The following is a 17,979-nucleotide window of genomic DNA, read 5'->3' on the forward strand; positions in this document are numbered from 1 at the left end:
CTTATATACATTAACATATGATATGTTTTTTTTTTCTTTCTGACTTATTTCACTTGGTTTGACAGTCTCTAGGTACATCCATGTTTCTGCAAATAACACAATTTCATTCTTTATTGCTGAGTAATATTCCATTGTATATATGTACCATTTAGCCATTCTTTATGCATTCTTCTGTTGATGGACATTTAGGTTGCTTCCATGTCCTGGCTATTGTAAACAGTACTGCAATAAACATTGGGGTGTATGTAACTTTTGAATTATGGTTTTCTCAGGGTCTATGCCCAGGAGTGATATTGGTTGATCATATGGTAGTTCTATTTTTAATTTTTTAAGGAACTTCAATAATATCTATAGTGACTGTATACATCCCCCCCCACCCGCCCCCGGAGAAGGCCCTGGCACCCCACTCCAGTACTCTTGCTTGGAAACTCCCATGGACGGAGGAGCCTGGTAGGCTGCAGTCCATGGGGTCACAAAGAGTCGGACACGACTGAGCGACTTCACTTTCACTTTTCACTTTCATGCATTGGAGAAGGAAACGGCAACCCACTCCAGTGTTCTTGCCTGGAGAATCCCAGGGATGGGGGAGCCTGGTGGGCTGCCATCTATGGGGTTGCGCAGAGTCAGACATGACTGAAGTGACTTAGCAGCAGCAGTAGCAGCAGCAGCATACATTCCCCCCAACAGTATAAGAGGATTCCCTTTTCTCCACAGAAACTCTCCAGTGTTTATTATTTGTAGATTTTGTGATGATGGCCATTCTTTCTGGTGTGAGGTTATAACTCATTATAGTTTTGATTTGCATTTCTCTAATAATTAGTGATGCTGAGCAACTTTTCATGTTCCTCTTGGTCATCTGTATGTTTTCTTTGGAGAAATATCTTTTAGGTCTTAGCCCATTTTTTCCTTGGGTTGTCTGGTTTTTGTTTTTTGGGTTTTTGTTTTGTTTTTTTTTTTTTTGGGCTGCATGAGTTTTTATATATTTTGGAGATTAATTCTTTGTTGCTTCACTTGCAAATAATGTCTCCCATTATGGTTGTATTTTTGTCTTGGTTATGATTTCCTTTACTGTACAAAAGCTTTTAAGTTTACTTAGGTCTCATTTGTTTATTTTTGTTTTCATTTTTATTACCCTAGGAGTTGGGTCAAAAAAGATCTTGCTGTGATTTATGTCAAAGAGCATTTTGCCTGTGTTTTCCTCTGAGTTTTATAATGTCTGGCCTTATATTTAGGTCTTTAACCAATTTTGATTTTATGTTTGTGTGTGGTATTAGGATGACAATCAACAAATGAGAAAATCTTTGTGTTAATGCCTTGAAAACAGGCAAGTACCATACTCTTATTCAGTATAATTAATTTGTTGTGATTATTCCTTTGTAGCATAGGTTGTATTTATGATGTATAAAATATATTTCAAGTTGATATTTAAAACAATGAATACTCATTATATTATAGTCATTTGCTGTGCTTAACAGTCTCCTCTAGGATGACTTCCTTTATTAGTTTCCTAGGAAACTAATTTATCACTGCATTCAGTAATCACTTGCATTAAGATATGAAAATAGAGTTGCTACAGTTTGATTCAGAATTTGATGGATATATGCTACCTAGAGCACTGGGGCAGCTGCCTATGTAAGAAACAATACCTAAGGTTCAGTTCAGTCGCTCAGTTGTGTCCAACTCCGCAACCCCATGGACTGCAGCACACCAAGCCTCCCTGTCCATCACCAACTCCCGGAGCCTACTCAAACCCATGTCCATCGTGTTGGTGATGCCATCCAATCATCTCATCCTCTGCCATCCCCTTCTCCTCCTGCCTTCAATCTTTCTCAGTATCAGGGTATTTTCCAAAGAGTCAGCTCTTCGCATCAGGTGGTCAAAGTATTGGAGTTTCAGCTTCAGCATCGGTCCTTCCAATGAATATTCAGGACTGATTTCCTTTAAGATGGACTGGCTGGATCTCCTTGCAGTACAGGGGACTCTCAAGAGTCTTCTCCAACACCACAGTTCAAAAGCATCAATTCTTCAGCACTCAGCTTTCTTTATAGTCCAACTCTCACATCCATACATGACTACTGGAAAAACCAGAGCTTTGATTAGACAGAACTTTGTTGGCAAAGTAATGTCTCTGCTTTTTAATATACTATCTAGGTTACTCATAGCTTTTCTTCCAAAGAGCAAGCGTCTTTTAATTTCATGGCTGCAGCCACCATCTGCAGTGATTTTGTAGCCCCCCAAAATAAAGTCTCTCTGTAAAAATAACCTAGGAACTTAAGTGCTATAAATGATATACAGACTGCAAAGGCTTGTTAATAACTATGTGGTGATTTAAATAACTGGGAACTCTTCCTGCTTAAACAGAACTTTTGCTGGTTCAGGAATACTTGAGTCTTCTGTCTCTGAAATAGCAAAATTCTCTGAGAGAGTACCATATATAGACTGAGATTTGCTTCTTGGCTTTGCTGTAGATTCAAAGGGTCAGATCTGGGTTTGAACCTGTATTCTTCAAATCAAAACAAAGAATAGTTATGTAAACATTGACAACTAAGTCATTAAACATGGGGACTATTTCCAGATGTGATGGACCACAGCAAGTATTATTTTAAGAAATATTTTAAAAATTGAAACCTTTAAAAGCAAATCCATTATTACTAGAGAAATTTATAGGAAGCACATGCTGCAGTCAGTCCTCCTTGTAGAAGGACTACACTTGTAGTCCTTGTAGAAGGCAGTGTACTTTAACTCATCCTCCTGATCTAAGAGGAGCTAATTTTTCAGGAATTTCATGAGTCAGCAGTAAAATAGTTTGTAGCCTGAAATTTGCCATGAAGGCTATAATTACACCATAGAATCTGGAAAACTACCAATCAGAGCTTCTCTCTCTTGCCCTCTCCCTCTCTCTCTAGCTATCTCTATCTGTTTCTGCTGTGGGGGTAAGAGAGTTGTTTCTTCTTGCTTTCTTTGTGTCTAGAAATTTGCTCTTTAAACATTTACCAGTATACTACTGGGCTTCAGTCACCTCTTCAGTAATACTTTCTTGAAGAGTAAAATCAATTTCTACCCAAAACAAATATTCATTGGTTGTCTTCTAAATGTTTGACATGACCAATTGCCCTTGATCTCATTCTACTGCTGTATCTGTATTCATATAAATAAAAATAAACATGACTTGTTTTATAAAAAGTGTGAAAGAAAAAGATCAGCTTTCAGGGGCTGGGCAAGGTAGGATGGACATTTATAGGTAATAGCTACTTTAAGAGTTGTATGTCTGTGCTGCTCAATGAGAATAGCACTTGCTTACTGGAAATCATATGGTTATATCCCTCAATTTTCTCTTTTCAAGGACACTTTGTTATCCTTACTTTTTATTGTTCCTGAATTTTTCAGTATAATTTATTGTGCTTCTAAGCACTATATTGTATTAAAATATGACATAATCCCTGCCCCAAATAAACTCATAATCTAGTGGAGACAACAAGTGCAATCACAATTATTTACATGTTAGTGTGTATGCTTTATGCAAATATATATATATATATATATATATATATATATATATTCATGACTTTACTTCACCATGTACTAAAGACTGAGTTGGTTGTTTAAGGGGACTGTACAAACAGGTGAGAGATATTCAGAGGTACAAACTTACAGTTGCAAAATGAATGTGTCAAAGGAATGAAATGTACAATGTGGAGAGTACAGTCAATACCTATGTAATACCTTTGTATAGTGACATAGCAACACTAGGCTCATTGTGGTGATCATTTTGAAGTGTATGGAAATACCAAATCACTATGTTATATAACAGAAACTAATATAGTGTTGTAGGTCAATTATACTTTGAAAACAAACAAATTTGTAAAAAAAAGAGATCAAATTTGTGGTTACCAGAGGCTGAGGGATCAGGGAAGGGAGAATTGAATAAAAGGCAGCCAAAAGATATAAACGTCCAGTTTTGTAAGATACTTAAGTAAGATGGATGTAAGGTGTGTGTGTGTGCATGCGCACATGCTAATCCTTTGGTCATATCTGACTCTGTGTGACGCTAAGAGCTGTAGCCTACCAGGCTCCTCTGTCCATGGGATTCTCTAAGTAAGAATGACATAATAAATAAATACTGCCATATGTTACATGAAAGTTGGTTAGAGAGTAAATCCTGAGTCTTCATCACAAGAAAAAACTTTTTCTATTTAATTTTTATCTATATAAAATGATAAATGTTCATTAAATTCATTTTGATAATCATTTTATGATATATATAAGTCAAATCATCATGCTGTCCACCTTAAGATAATGGTGTATGTGAATTATATTGGGTTGACCAGGAAGGTCATTCAGGTTTTTCTGTAATATCTTTTGGAAAAACCCTAAGGAACTTTGGGGCCAACCCAATATCTTAAAAAAAAAAAAAAAAACTGGAAGAAAAAGAGGGTTAACTATACATATTCACCATTATAATACAGAGAGACTACTATAAGGCATTTAATTTTGTTATTGGTGGTGGTAGGATGATAAGAGTCATTCTAATAATTTTTTTAAAGGGCATAAACAACTGTTTCTGGTCTAGGTCCCTATAACAGCTAAAGGTCCACTTTCCTCAGATATTTTCATTTTTAAAGGCTTAAGATGATTGGTTGCTTAAACTCTACACTTCGTGTCTTCATTCTGCTCCATATGAAGGAGGGTGGGGACGAAAGTATATGTGTCCTCTGCATTATAGGGAGACTTCTCCCACATTCTTCTGCATATATCTCATTGATAAGAACGGAACCACATGGTCATTCTTAGAAGGAAGTCAGAGAAGGATAGTATTCTAACTGGTGGCAATGTATACAGTGATTTAAAAGTAGCTTTTTGTTATGAAAGGAGGAGAGAATGACTACATAGTGGTTTTAGGGGGTCGGCTTTATGTGGGGATCCTGCACGTGGACATTTAGGCATGGAGCATCCTACACTAAAAGGAATACTGAAGAAAGGAAAGTTTTCTGCCAGGTCCTGAGGAAACACAGTTCTCTGAAACAGTTCACCAGAGCCTGAACTGGTGGTTGTACAAACAATGGTTTTGGGAATAGCTAGAGGAAGTGGCACAATAAAGGCTGCATTTCAGCAGATTCTTGGGCTTCAGCCAGAGCAATACAGAGCCTCCTGGAGGCAGTAAGTGGGTCACAGGATCAAGAAAAGTAGTCTAAATAATTGCAAATGCAACTAGAGAAAGCAGTGAACAGTGGTCCTCTTCCAGAATGGTCCATCCTGAAAAGAGCACTCGAGAACTCTTGGGTGAGAGGAACAGATCCAGACCTGGTTCACCTGCAGACGGGCAGTACAGGCAGATCAGAATCTGAGGCAGGTATCTGGAGGCTGCACACGCTGCATGCACAGGGAGGCCTGTTAGGGCTAAGTGATCCTTTCTTTATTTGGCAGATAAGAGCTCAGAGTAAGATAACTTGCTTTATCAAAGTTAAGTGTGGCTTTACTTGTGCCTTTAATTGTAGTAGACCACAAACTCCAAACTCTTGACTTACTGGAGAGTATCAAAGGAAAATGGTCTTTTTTTTTTTTCCCCTCCTACCCTCTCTTATAAATGGAAAGCATTGTCAGTTGAAATTGAGAGATGAATCAGGTCCCTGTTTAAACATCAATAGAAATATAAGGATTCCAGATTATATCATTTATCTTCTCATTTAATAAGATGTTAATCAAATACTATGAACTTCAGAAAAAGATTTAATTAAAAATTCCTGGTTTTTTTTTTCCTCAAATGAAAAATTTTGTGCAATAATCATTTGCCTGGTCTGAGTATAAAATCAGTCTTCCATATACTGCTGCACTGATATTCAAAACACAGTAAAAATACACCATGATATTTTATATAGATATACAGGTATAACCTAGTGGTTAGCTTTGAGGGAAGGCAGCCCTAATTTTGAATTCTAACCTTCACATTCACTGGCAGTGTGATTAGAGACAAGTTAGCATGTGTTCTGTTTCTCGGCTTATAAAATCACAGTTATATTAGTAGTAGTATGGTAATTTTTCACATGGATTCATTCATTTGCTTATTTAGAAATACTTATTGAGACCCTACTATATTCAAGACACTGTTCTAGGTGTTAGAGATGCAAACAGGAGAGCAGCAAAAGCCTGCCCTTGTGGAGCCTACTATCTGGGTGGAGATTAGCTGAGCACTTTGCAAGTATGTGGTATAGTTTCTGGAATAGGATAAACATCCTCTCAGAAGAGAAACTGCCATTATTTCTGTCACTTGTGAAATAACTGGATGACCAAGAGAGTTACTTCCCCAGAATCATGAAGTAATCATAACTCTTCATTTGCTTTGGAGCAACTGCTGCTCTCCAACTAGCTCCAGCCACAACTTAATTCACTCAAAGTTCATTACTTTTTGTTCCCTATTTTTTTAATAAATACAAATATGCGGTAGGATGGGATGTTTTAACTTTTCAGCCAAAGGTACTATTGAAAGACTGAGTAGCGTGTATGTTTCCCCCATCAGAACAACTTTGTTCTAAACACTTAAAGCTCAAATGCCACACTTTTAATGATTTTGACTGAGGAGAGATTATGTTTCTAGTAGCAGAAGTTATTACTTCTACACAACTTTTAGATTGTATTTTGTCAAAACAAGTAATTTTATGTTAACTTAATGACCTAAATATAGAGTATATTATAAAATTGTAAATACTGTATCACCCAATCTACCCTGATTTCCCTGTTTAATGATTAAATACTGCCAATGTTTATCTTTTGACATTTAGGAAGTAATATTTATTTTCCATGGATGTGATTCCTAATTTTATTTCACATATTAAAAATGATAAATCTAGTTTATAACATAAATCTATGTAACAAATCCTGGTAAAGTTCTTGGGAGAAAACAAAAATAGACATATTTGTACATGCTTTATTACCTGTTGTTTAGAATAATGTTTCATCAGAAAACAATTGACAATACCCTTGTAATATAGCGATCGCACAAAGTTATCATGGTGTATAGCTCTCATCTTGAGTGTGGAAAAATATAGATGAAATAATTATCATTTGTGGAATTCTTTATAATTATGATAGCTCTACTTTAAATAGAAGATAGGGATAACAATTATATTTTATACTAAAACTTCTGAAATATCTGATTGGAAAAAGTGAAATGAAACTGTCTTTTTCCTCTTTATGTAGCAGTATGAGTAGTCTGTAGCTCAGTCTCCAGTGTCTAGCATAGAGCCATTAATGCTAGAAAGAGTCACCACATTCAGGAGCATTGTAGGTTGGCACTTTTCATTCTGGACTTCAAAGCAAAGAATTATTTGAAAATATCTGAGTACAATATGAATAAAATTTAATCACATATCACATAAAATACTGTTTGTTTCATTTACCCACCATTAATCTTAACTACAGAAATGTTCATGGCTTGTGAGCTGTTGAAAGTGAGTCATTCAGTCATTCAGTCGTGTCTGACTCTTTGTGACACTATGGACTATACAGTCCATGGAATTCTCCAGGCCAGAATACTGGAGTTGGCAGCATTTCCTTTCTCCAGGGGATCTTCCCAGCCCATGGATCAAACCCAGGTTTCCGGCATTGCAGGCAGATTCCTTACCAGCTGAGCCACCAGGGAAACCCAAGAATACTGGAGCGGGTAGCTGTTAAAAACGTAACTTAAATGTGTCACTTTTTGGTAATTCTCACAATATGTTCAACATTTTAATTATTATATTTATTTTGGAGATCTGTGATCTTTGATGTTACTATTGTAATTGTTTGCTATACCATGAACCACATACATCCAAGATGACAAATGTAATTGATAAATGTTGTGCGTGTTCTGACTATTCCACCAATAAGCCATTACCTCCACCTCACTCCCTCTCTTTAGGCCTTCCCTGTTCCCTGATACACAACTCTACTGAAGTAGACCAATTAATGATCCTAAGCCTCTAAGTGTTTAAGTGAAAGGAAGAGTTGCAATTCTCTCACTTTAAATGAAAAGCTAGAAATGATTAAGCTTAGTGAGGAAGAATTGTTGAAAGTTGAGATAGACTGAAAACTAGACCTTTTACCAAACAGCCAAGTTTTGAATGCAAGTGAAAACTTCTTGTAGGAAATTAAAAGCACTACTCTAGTGAACATAGGAGTGATGTGAAAGTAAAACAGTCTTATTGCTGATAAGGAGAAAGTCTGAGTGATCTGATTTAAAGATCAGACCAGCCACACCATTACCTTAAACCCTAGCCTTACTGTGAGCAAGACCCTAACTCTCTTCAAGTCAATGAGGGCTGAAAGAAATGAAGAAGCTGCAGAAGAAAAGTAGGAGGTTAACAGAGGTTCTCTCATGAGCTATAAGGAAAGAAGCTGTCTCTTTAACACAAAAGTGCAAGGTGAAGCAGGAAGTCTTGCTTGTATTAATAGAAACTGTAATAAGTCATACAGAAAACCTCGCTAAGATCATTAATGAAGGTGGCTACACTAAGCAATCGATTTTCAGTGTAGACAGAAAAGCCTTATATGGGAAGAAGATGTCATCTATGATTTTAATAGCTAGACAGGAAAAGTCAGTGACTGGCTGCAAATCTTCAAAACATCTACTGGCTCTCTTGTTAAGGACTAATGCAGTTGGTGACTTTAAAGTTGAAGCCAGTGATTATTTACCACTCAAAAAATCTAGAGCCTTTAAGAACTATGCTAAACTACTCTGTTTGTGTTCTATAAATGCAACAACAAAGCCTGGATGACGGCACTCCTGTCTGTAACATGGTTCACTGAATATATTAAGTCAACTATTGAGACTTACTGTTCAAGGAAAAAGAAAAATACCTTTCAAAATATTAGCAATCATTGACAAGTCACCTAATCTGTTAATTGCCATAAGCAAAAGCTCTGATGGAGATAGATGTACAATGAGATTCATGTTGTTTTCATGCCTGCAACACAGTATCCTCCTTCAGCCCATGGAGCAAGGGGTAATTTCAAGTCCTATTATTTAAAAAATATATTTTCAAGGCTATAGCTTCCACAGACAGTCATTCCTCTGATGGATCTGGGCAAAATAAATTGAAAACCCCTGGAAAAGATTCACCATTCTATATGCCATTAAGAATATTTATTATTCATGGTTATAGGTCAGAAGATCATCAGGATTTGGAAGAAGTTGATTCCAACCCTGATGGGTGACTTGGAGGGGTTCAAGACTTCAGTGGGGGAAGTAACTACAGATATGGTGGAAATGGCATGAAAACTAGAATTTTAAGTAGAGTCTGAAGATGTGACTGAATTGCTTCAATTTCATGATAAAATTTTAACAGATGATGAGTTGCTTCTTACGAATGGGTAAAGAAAGCGGTTTCTTGAGACGGAACCTAGTTCTGGTGAAGATGCTGTGAAGAATGCTGAAATGACAACAAAAGATTTAGAATAATACATAAACTCAGTTGATAAAGGAGTGGCAGAGTTTGAGAAAATTGACTCCAATTTTCAAAGAAATTCTACTGTAGGTAAACGATTGTCAAACATCACCGCATGCTAAGAGGAATCATTTGTGAAAGGAAGAGTCAATTGATGCGGTAAACATCGTTTTTGTCATATTTTAAGAAATTGCCACAGCCACCTGAATCTTCAGCAACCACCACCCTGATCAGTCAGCAGCCATCAATATCCATGCAACACCCTCTACCAGCAAAAAGATTATCATTTGTCGAAGGCTCAGATGGTTAGCATTTTTTAGCAATAAAATAAATTTTTTTAAATAAGGTACACACATTTTTTTTTTAGGTGTAACACTATTGCACATTTAATAGACTACACTGGAATGTAAACATAAACTTTATAGGCACTGAGAGACTAAAAATGTGTGTGACTCACTTTATTATGATATTTGGTTTATTCTTGTGGTCTGAAACTGAACATGCAATATCTCCACGGTATGACTGTAATGTTTTGGAGAATCTTTAATTGACACCCAAGCAGCAGTTGCTATTTCACTTTAGGTGATTTCAAAGTAACACCTGAATGGAATTCTTTTATTACAAAAGTAGAAACAAAGGAACTGAATGAAAAAAAATAGGTATAATATTTACAGTACTTACTGATGTGTTGAACTATTTGGTAGATGTAAAACTAATTATAATGTTTGTAATTATATGAAGCCTTTGTTTAATAACCAATATTCCCTTATTAAAGGACCAGAAAACTCATTAGAGCCATGAGCAAATGAAAAGATTAATCAGAAACCTAACCTTGGTCACAAATAGCTCTTCTTTCTCATAGTCTTCTGAGTTTCACCTTTGTCCTTTGCTATGCAGTTATCTTCTTTCTAGTGAATTAAATTTCTATACTAGATACAAAAATTCTCTCAGAGACTAGCTGCATTTACTTAAGTAATTTGATAGTACAGATGATTTTCTGGATATACTGCTCTAAAATTGTATTTCTATTACTCTCATCCATTAATGTCTTTGGAAGCAAACTTTTCTTTGCCTGTGACATTTATTCTAACTACTTTTAGACATGATAACATCAGTGACCCACAGATAATCCAAAGTTCAAAGGTCACATTTAAATAGGTTTTTTTTTTTTTAATAAGATTTTAAATCTACTTGTCTTTTTAAAATATAGCATTAGTAACAAGAAAATCAATTGTAACATATTGGAACCAAAGCACATTTTATTGTGCAAGTGAGAATAAAAGTTCAAGATTTAAGAAGAACTTTAATGACAGTTGAGGATACATTTTTTTTTTTTTTTTTTGTCATAAATAGAGGTCAAGAGTCACTAGGCTTGTTACAGGAAATATTTAGTTTACATCAACTAATTAAACACTAGAACCATAGACATAGCTATGCCTAACTTACTTGAAAATATCCAGTGGTGTACAGTAGAAGATTCCAATGGATTTGCAAGAACCTATTCAAGTTTCTTGTGGAATTCACTTGAATTCCACATTCAGTGACCTTACCTTAGTTGCTTGAAATCAACCATGGTGGGAATATTTGCACCTCAGAAATCAGCAGATACCTCAAATAAGAGCTTTCTCTCCCCTGGAGAGCTTGTTATTAAATTTACTAGCACACACTGACAATATCTTATGAAGTAAAGATTGAAATGTCTGACTTTTAAAGGCACAATTTAAAGTAAGTGCATTGTGCTTGGTGAGAGTCCAAAGTCTACTTTTTTTCTGTGTTTAAAAATTGTGGATGATGACATTTCTGAGTCCTACTTCCAATCTGCCATCACTTTAACATTTCCATTTTTCCTCACCTGATGCCAAGATGCTCTGGAAGCCAGGATACCTAAGTTTGAGGAGCAGTATCCACGCAGGCCTACAAGGATCAAAACTTAGTAGTAGAAGTCCATTTCTGCCTGAAATTGCCTCAAATCCTTTTTAGATGGTTGGGTGAGAATCTTAAGAAAATTAAAGATTCACTAAACCATCAAAACCAAGAGTGCCTTGACCCTTGTGAATGCTGTCTCTTAATACCAACAATTCTGAAAGAGATGGGAACACCAGACCACCTGACCTGCCTCTTGAGAAACCTGTATGCAGGTCAGGAAGCAACAGTTAGAACTGGACATGGAACAACAGACTGGTTCCAAATAGGAAAAGGAGTACGTCAAGGCTGTATATTGTCACCCTGCTTATTTAACTTATGTGTAGAGTACATCATGAGAAACGCTGGACTGGAAGAAACACAAGCTGGAATCAAGATTGCCGGGAGAAATATCAATAACCTCAGCTTTGCAGATGACACCACCCTTATGGCAGACAGTGAAAACGAACTAAAAAGCCTCATGATGAAAGTGAAAGTGGAGAGTGAAAAAGTTGGCTTAAAGCTCAACATTCAGAAAATGAAGATCATGGCATCCAGTCCCATCACTTCATGTGAAATAGATGGGGAAACAGTGGAAACAGTGTCAGACTTTATTTTTCTGGGCTCCAAAATCACTGCAGATGGTGACTGCAGCCAGGAAATTAAAAGACGCTTACTCCTTGGAAGGAAAGTTATGACCAAACTAGATAGCATATTCAAAAGCAGAGACATTACTTTGCCAACAAAGGTCCGTCTAGTCAAGGCTATGGTTTTTCCTGTGGTCATGTATGGATGTGAGAGTTGGACTGTGAAAAAGGCTGAGCGCTGAAGAATTGATGCTTTTGAACTGTGGTGTTGGAGAAGACTCTTGAGAGTCCCTTGGACTGCAAGGAGATCCAACCAGTCCATTCTGAAGGAGATCAGCCCTGGGATTTCTTTGGAGGGAATGATGCTGAAGCTGAAACTCCATTACTTTGGCCACCTCATGTGAAGAGTTGACTCATTGGAAAAGACTCTGATGCTGGGAGGGATTGGGGGCAGGAGGAGAAGGGGATGGCAGAGGATGAGATGGCTGGGTGGCATCACTGACTTGATGGACGTGGGTCTGGATGAACTCCGGGAGTTGGTGATGGACAGGGAGGCCTGGCGTGCTGTGATTCATGGGGTCGCAAAGAGTCGGACATGACTGAGTGACTGAACTGAACTGAACTGAATACCAACAATATAGTTAGGAGGTATGAAAGAAAGAGTTAACTCAGAAGGGTTTGGGTGCACACTATGTAGTAAAGGATTAACTCAGTGGAATTAGGTAGCTTAAACTTTGAATATTCTAAGTGAAGTGAAGTGAAGTCACTCAGTCGTGTCTGACTCTTTGCGACCCCATGGACTGTAGCCTATCAGGCTCCTCTGTCCATGGGATTTTCCAGGCAAGAGTGCTGGAGTGGATTGCCATTGAAAGGATTAACTCTTGACCAGGTCCTGAGAGACTATCTCAAAATCCTTGGAATATTCTGCGTGATGAGAGTACATTTGTATAGCAGAGCCATGATCCATGCCTGAGAGTTTATATTAACATCAAGCTTTATGATGGGGGCCTTGGGCTGTATTAGTTTGATCTTGGAGGGGTTATAGATTGAGTAACTCAGATGAGTCATGCTGGTGCTCCATGCCGGTAGTCCTTCATGACTAACCCTCCCAATCCCTGTGAAAAATCTCTGTCACAGCTCAAGTGAGCTTTCCTTCTTGGCAGGACTTCACATATGTTGTCATAGGTCATTGTTGGGAGAATTAAACATTGTCCATGTTACTCCACTGGGTGAGGACAACTGTACGCTTATGGCTGGTTTCTCCTGAGCTGTGTCCTATTTACCTTTTGCCTTTGTTGACTTTAACCTCTATCCTTTCACTGTAATAAATGGGAACTGTGAACTTCTGAGTTTTACAGGTCCAAATCTGAAGAATCAAATCTGAGCGGGAGTCTTGGGAAATCTTAATACAAGTGATCTTCAAGGGAAAGCGCTGACCCAGAAGCCAGGAGTCCTTAAGTCTATTTCAGCCCTGTTAAAAATATAACTCTATGATTGGAGGTCATCTGCTCCCTTTGATAGATTCCAGTTTATCTACATATTTTTAACCTTTGTGACTTCTAAGTTAAGTTCTATATCTGATATTCTGTGATTCTAAATATGCAATTTACCTATTATTTCTGTCTAGGACTTCAAAGTCAGTAACACATTCAAGTCCTGGGTCTTAAAAAAGATCCAGTAAAAAAGCATGTGAGAATACTTTATTGCTAATAGTAAATCTAGTTTATCTTTGATTTTTTTTGGGGGGGGTGGTCTCCCTCTGACCATCTACTATAAAGGTGGCACTACTTAAGAAATCAACAAAACCACAAAAAATAAACTCATATACATATCCCTGGACTCCCCCAGCAGCTCAGTGGTAAAGAATCTGCTCTGCCAATGCAGATGTGAGTTTGATTCCTGGGTTAGGAAGATCCTCTGGAGAAGGAAACGGCAGCCCACTCTGGTATTCTTGCCTGGGAAATCCCATGGACAGAGGAGCCTGGCAGGCTATAGTCCATGGGGTTAAGAAAGAGTCAGACATGCCTTAGTGACTAAAAATGACAGCAATATATGTTTTGGGCACTGTGGACAATAGATCCTTTTACATGAAATTATATTCTTCATTGTAATTACTGGGAACCATAAATTTAAAAATATTATGTTATTTGTCTAAACAGGAAGTATATAAAGTTGTCAATGGATTGGAAAATGGCTTCCAGCAAAACTTCAAAAATCTCAAAACACATTTATTAACATCAGAAGCTAAACCATGTGAAATTAATTCTACTCATTGTTCTTATGATAAAATCATACATTTCAAGTTAGGATTTCTTGGAGCTTCACTGATTTAACTATATTTTTGAGTAATTTAAGAAAGATAGCAGTCTAGTTTGGACTTTTTTTTATTTTCCTCCTAAATTAATAATTCTAGGGATAGTCCTAATCATAATTAACAATTTGAATTTTAAGTCAAGGAGGAGTATGGAATGAGTTGAAGCCTAGTGTAGACTATATTATTCAGCCTTTAAATGTATCTCACCCATCTTGTGAGGGACTTCTGATAGGGATCAAGAAAGATATCCAGGTGCCCTTCTCTTTTTTTAAGATAAATAGCGAAATGCATCTTTGCTTTACAGATACCAGAAGAAGAAACAGGGAGTTTCCCATATTATTTTATTTGGAAAAAATATAACATGAAACCTATCCTCTTAAAATATTTGAGTGTGCGTGCATGCATGCTCAGTCACTTCAGTTGTGTCTGACTCTGTGCAATGCTATGCTCTGTAGCCTGCCAGGCTCCTCTGTCCATGGGATTCTCTAAGGCAAGAACACTGGAATGGGTTGCCATGCCCTCCTCCAGGGGATCTTCCGGACCCAGGGAATGAACCCACAGTGTCTCCTGCATCTTCTGCATCACAGACAGATTCTTTACCACTGCACCACTTGTGAAGCCCATATTTAAGTATACAATATGTTATTGCAGACTTATAGGTACAATGTTTTACAACAGATCCCTAGAGCTTGTTCATCTTGCTTGACTAAACTGCATATACCTTGGTTAGGAACTGTTTCTCCTCAACCTCCAGCCACTGGCAGCCACCATCCCACTATACGATTCTATAAATATGACTCTTTTAGATATCTCATAAAAGTGGGATCATGCAGTATTTATTTTTCTACAATTGGCTTATTTCTCTTAGCACAATGCCTTCAGTTTTCATACATGCAGTTGAATTTTGTAGAATTCTCTTTTTTTAAAGACCAAATATTATTTCATTGTTTGTACAGATGAAACTTGAGCAACTTAGAGGTTGGAGCACTAACCACCTGTGCAATTGAAAATCTGAGTATAACTTTACAGTTAGTTACAGTTAGTATACTGTTTACAGTTAGTATAACTTCCCCGCATCTGCAATGTGGTTCTGTAGCTAAGGATTCAACCAATCACCGACAATTTAGTACTGCAGTAAGTATCTACTGAAAAAAAAAAAATTCTTGTTTAAGTGGACCTGTATAGTTTAAACAAGTGTATATACAGCAATTTCTTTATCCATCATCCTTCAATGGACGTTTAAGTTGTCTTCATATGTTGGCTAGTGTAAACTGCTGCAATGAACATGGGAGTACGGCTATCTTTTTGAGATCCTGATTTCAATTCTTTTGGGTAAATATCCCAAAGTGGGATTGCTGGATCATGTGGTAGTTCTTGAGATGATCTGAGATCATATGGTAGTTCTTGTAACTTCTTGAGAAGCTGCCATACTGTTTTCCATAGCGGCTATACCATTTACATTCCCACCAACAGTGTAAAAGGGTTCCAATTTCTTTGTGGTGTTTGGGGATTTTTTCACTTTTATTGATATACAATTTACATATATTACTGTAAGTTTACGGTGTATATTGTAATGATTTGACTTATATACATTGTGAAATAACTGTAGACAACATCCATCATCTCATAAACACAACAAAAAGAAAAAGGAAATCTCCTTGTGATAAGAACTCTTAGGATGTACCCTTAACTTGCATGCATATTATACAGCAGTGTTAACTATAGTCATCATGTTGTACATTACATACCTAGTATTTATATACCTTAAACCTAGAAGGCTGTACCTTTTTATATTGAAGTATAATTGCTTTGTGATGTTGTGTTAGTTTCTGGTACACAACAGTGAATCAGTTAATATGTATACATGTATCCTCTCCCTCTTGAGCCGCCCTCACACCCCCACCTCCTATCCCACTGCTCATCACAGAGTCCCAAACTGAGCTTCCCATGCTATACAGCAGCTTCACACTAGCTATCTGTTTTACACATGGTAGTGTATGTATGTCAATCTTGCTCCCCCAGTTCATCCCACCCTCCACTTCCCCTTCACCCCACCATGTCCACATGTCCATTCTTTACATCTGTGTCTCTATTCCTACCCTGCAAATAGGTTCTATATGTACCATTTTTCTACATTCCATATATATGCATTACCATATGATATTTGTTTTTCTCTTCCTGACCTACTTCACTCTGTATAACAGACTCTAGTGCATCCACATCACTCCAAATGACCAATTTCACTTCATTTTAGCCTGAGTAATTGTCCATTGAATATATGTATCACATCTTTATCCATTCATCTGTTGATGGACATTTGGGTTGCTTCCATGTCCTGGCTATTGTAAATAATCTACAATGAACATGTGTCATTTTGAATTATGGTTTTCTCAGGGTATATATTCCAGTAGTGGGATTGCTGGATCATATAGCAGTTCTATCTTTACGTTTTTAAGGAATCGCCATACTGTTCTCCATAGTGGCTGTAACAATTTACATTCCCACCAACAGTGCAAGAGGTTTCTGTTTTCTCCACACCCTGTCCAGTATTCATTGTTTGAAGATTTTGTGATGATGGCCATTCTCACAGATGTGAGGTGGAGGTGGTACCTCATTGTGTGGAAGGTTGTGGTGGCTCAGTGGTAAAGAATCCACCTGCTAATGCAAGAGAAACAGATTTGATCCCTGGGTCAGGAAGAGCCCCTGGAGAAGCAAATGGCAACCCACTCAAGTATTCTTGCCTAGAGGATCACATGAACAGAGGAGTCTGGCAGGCTAGTGTCCATGGGGTTTCAAAGAGCCAGACATGACTGAATGACTGAGCATGCACATTCATGGAAGACTGTAACTTTTGATTACCTTCTTCCATTCCCATCCCCATCCTCTGGTAAGCCCAAGTCTAATCTTTTTTTTTTTCCCCTAAAGACTCCACATATAACTGAGATCATACTGTGTGTGTCTTTCTCTGTATGACTTGTTTCACTTAGTATAATGGTTTTTAGGTTGATATATATTGTCACAAATGGTAAGATTTCCTCATTTTTAAGGTTAAATAATAATCTTGTGTCTGTGTGTGCATGTCTGTGTATCTTAATTCATTCATCTGTTGCTGGGCACAGGTTGCTTCCATATCTTGGCTATGGAAATTATGCTGCAATGAACAAAGGAGTGCCTATATCTCATTGAATCTGTGTTTTCATTTCTTCTGGTATACATCCAGGAGGGGAATATATGATCCATATGCTGGATTATATGGTGGTTCTATTTTTAATTTTTTGATATTTTTTCCATAGTGACTGTACCAATGAATAATCTCATCAACAATGCAAAATATGTCCTTTTATCCACATCCATACCAACATTTGGTATCTTTTGTCTTTTTGATCGTGGCCACTGTAACAGGTGTAAAATTATATCTCATTTTGGCTTTGATTTGCATTTCTGTAATGACTAGTGCAAAATTCAGACTTAAATTGAACAAAGGAGGGAAAACCACTAGATCATTCAGGTATTGCCTAAATCAAATCCCTTATGATTATACAGTGGAAGTGACAAATAGATTCAATGGATTATCTTATACGGTGCCTGAAGAACTATGGACAGAGGTTCATGATACTGTATAGGAGGCAGTGATCAAGACCATCCCCAAGAAAAAGCAATGCAAAAAGGCAAAATGCTTGCCTGACAAAGCCTTACAAATAGCTGAGAAAAGAGATGTGAAAAGCAAAGGAAAAAAGGAAAGATATATCTATTTGAA

This window comes from Bos indicus, chromosome 10, assembly GCF_029378745.1.
Source record: "Bos indicus isolate NIAB-ARS_2022 breed Sahiwal x Tharparkar chromosome 10, NIAB-ARS_B.indTharparkar_mat_pri_1.0, whole genome shotgun sequence".
Lineage (NCBI taxonomy): Eukaryota > Metazoa > Chordata > Mammalia > Artiodactyla > Bovidae > Bos > Bos indicus.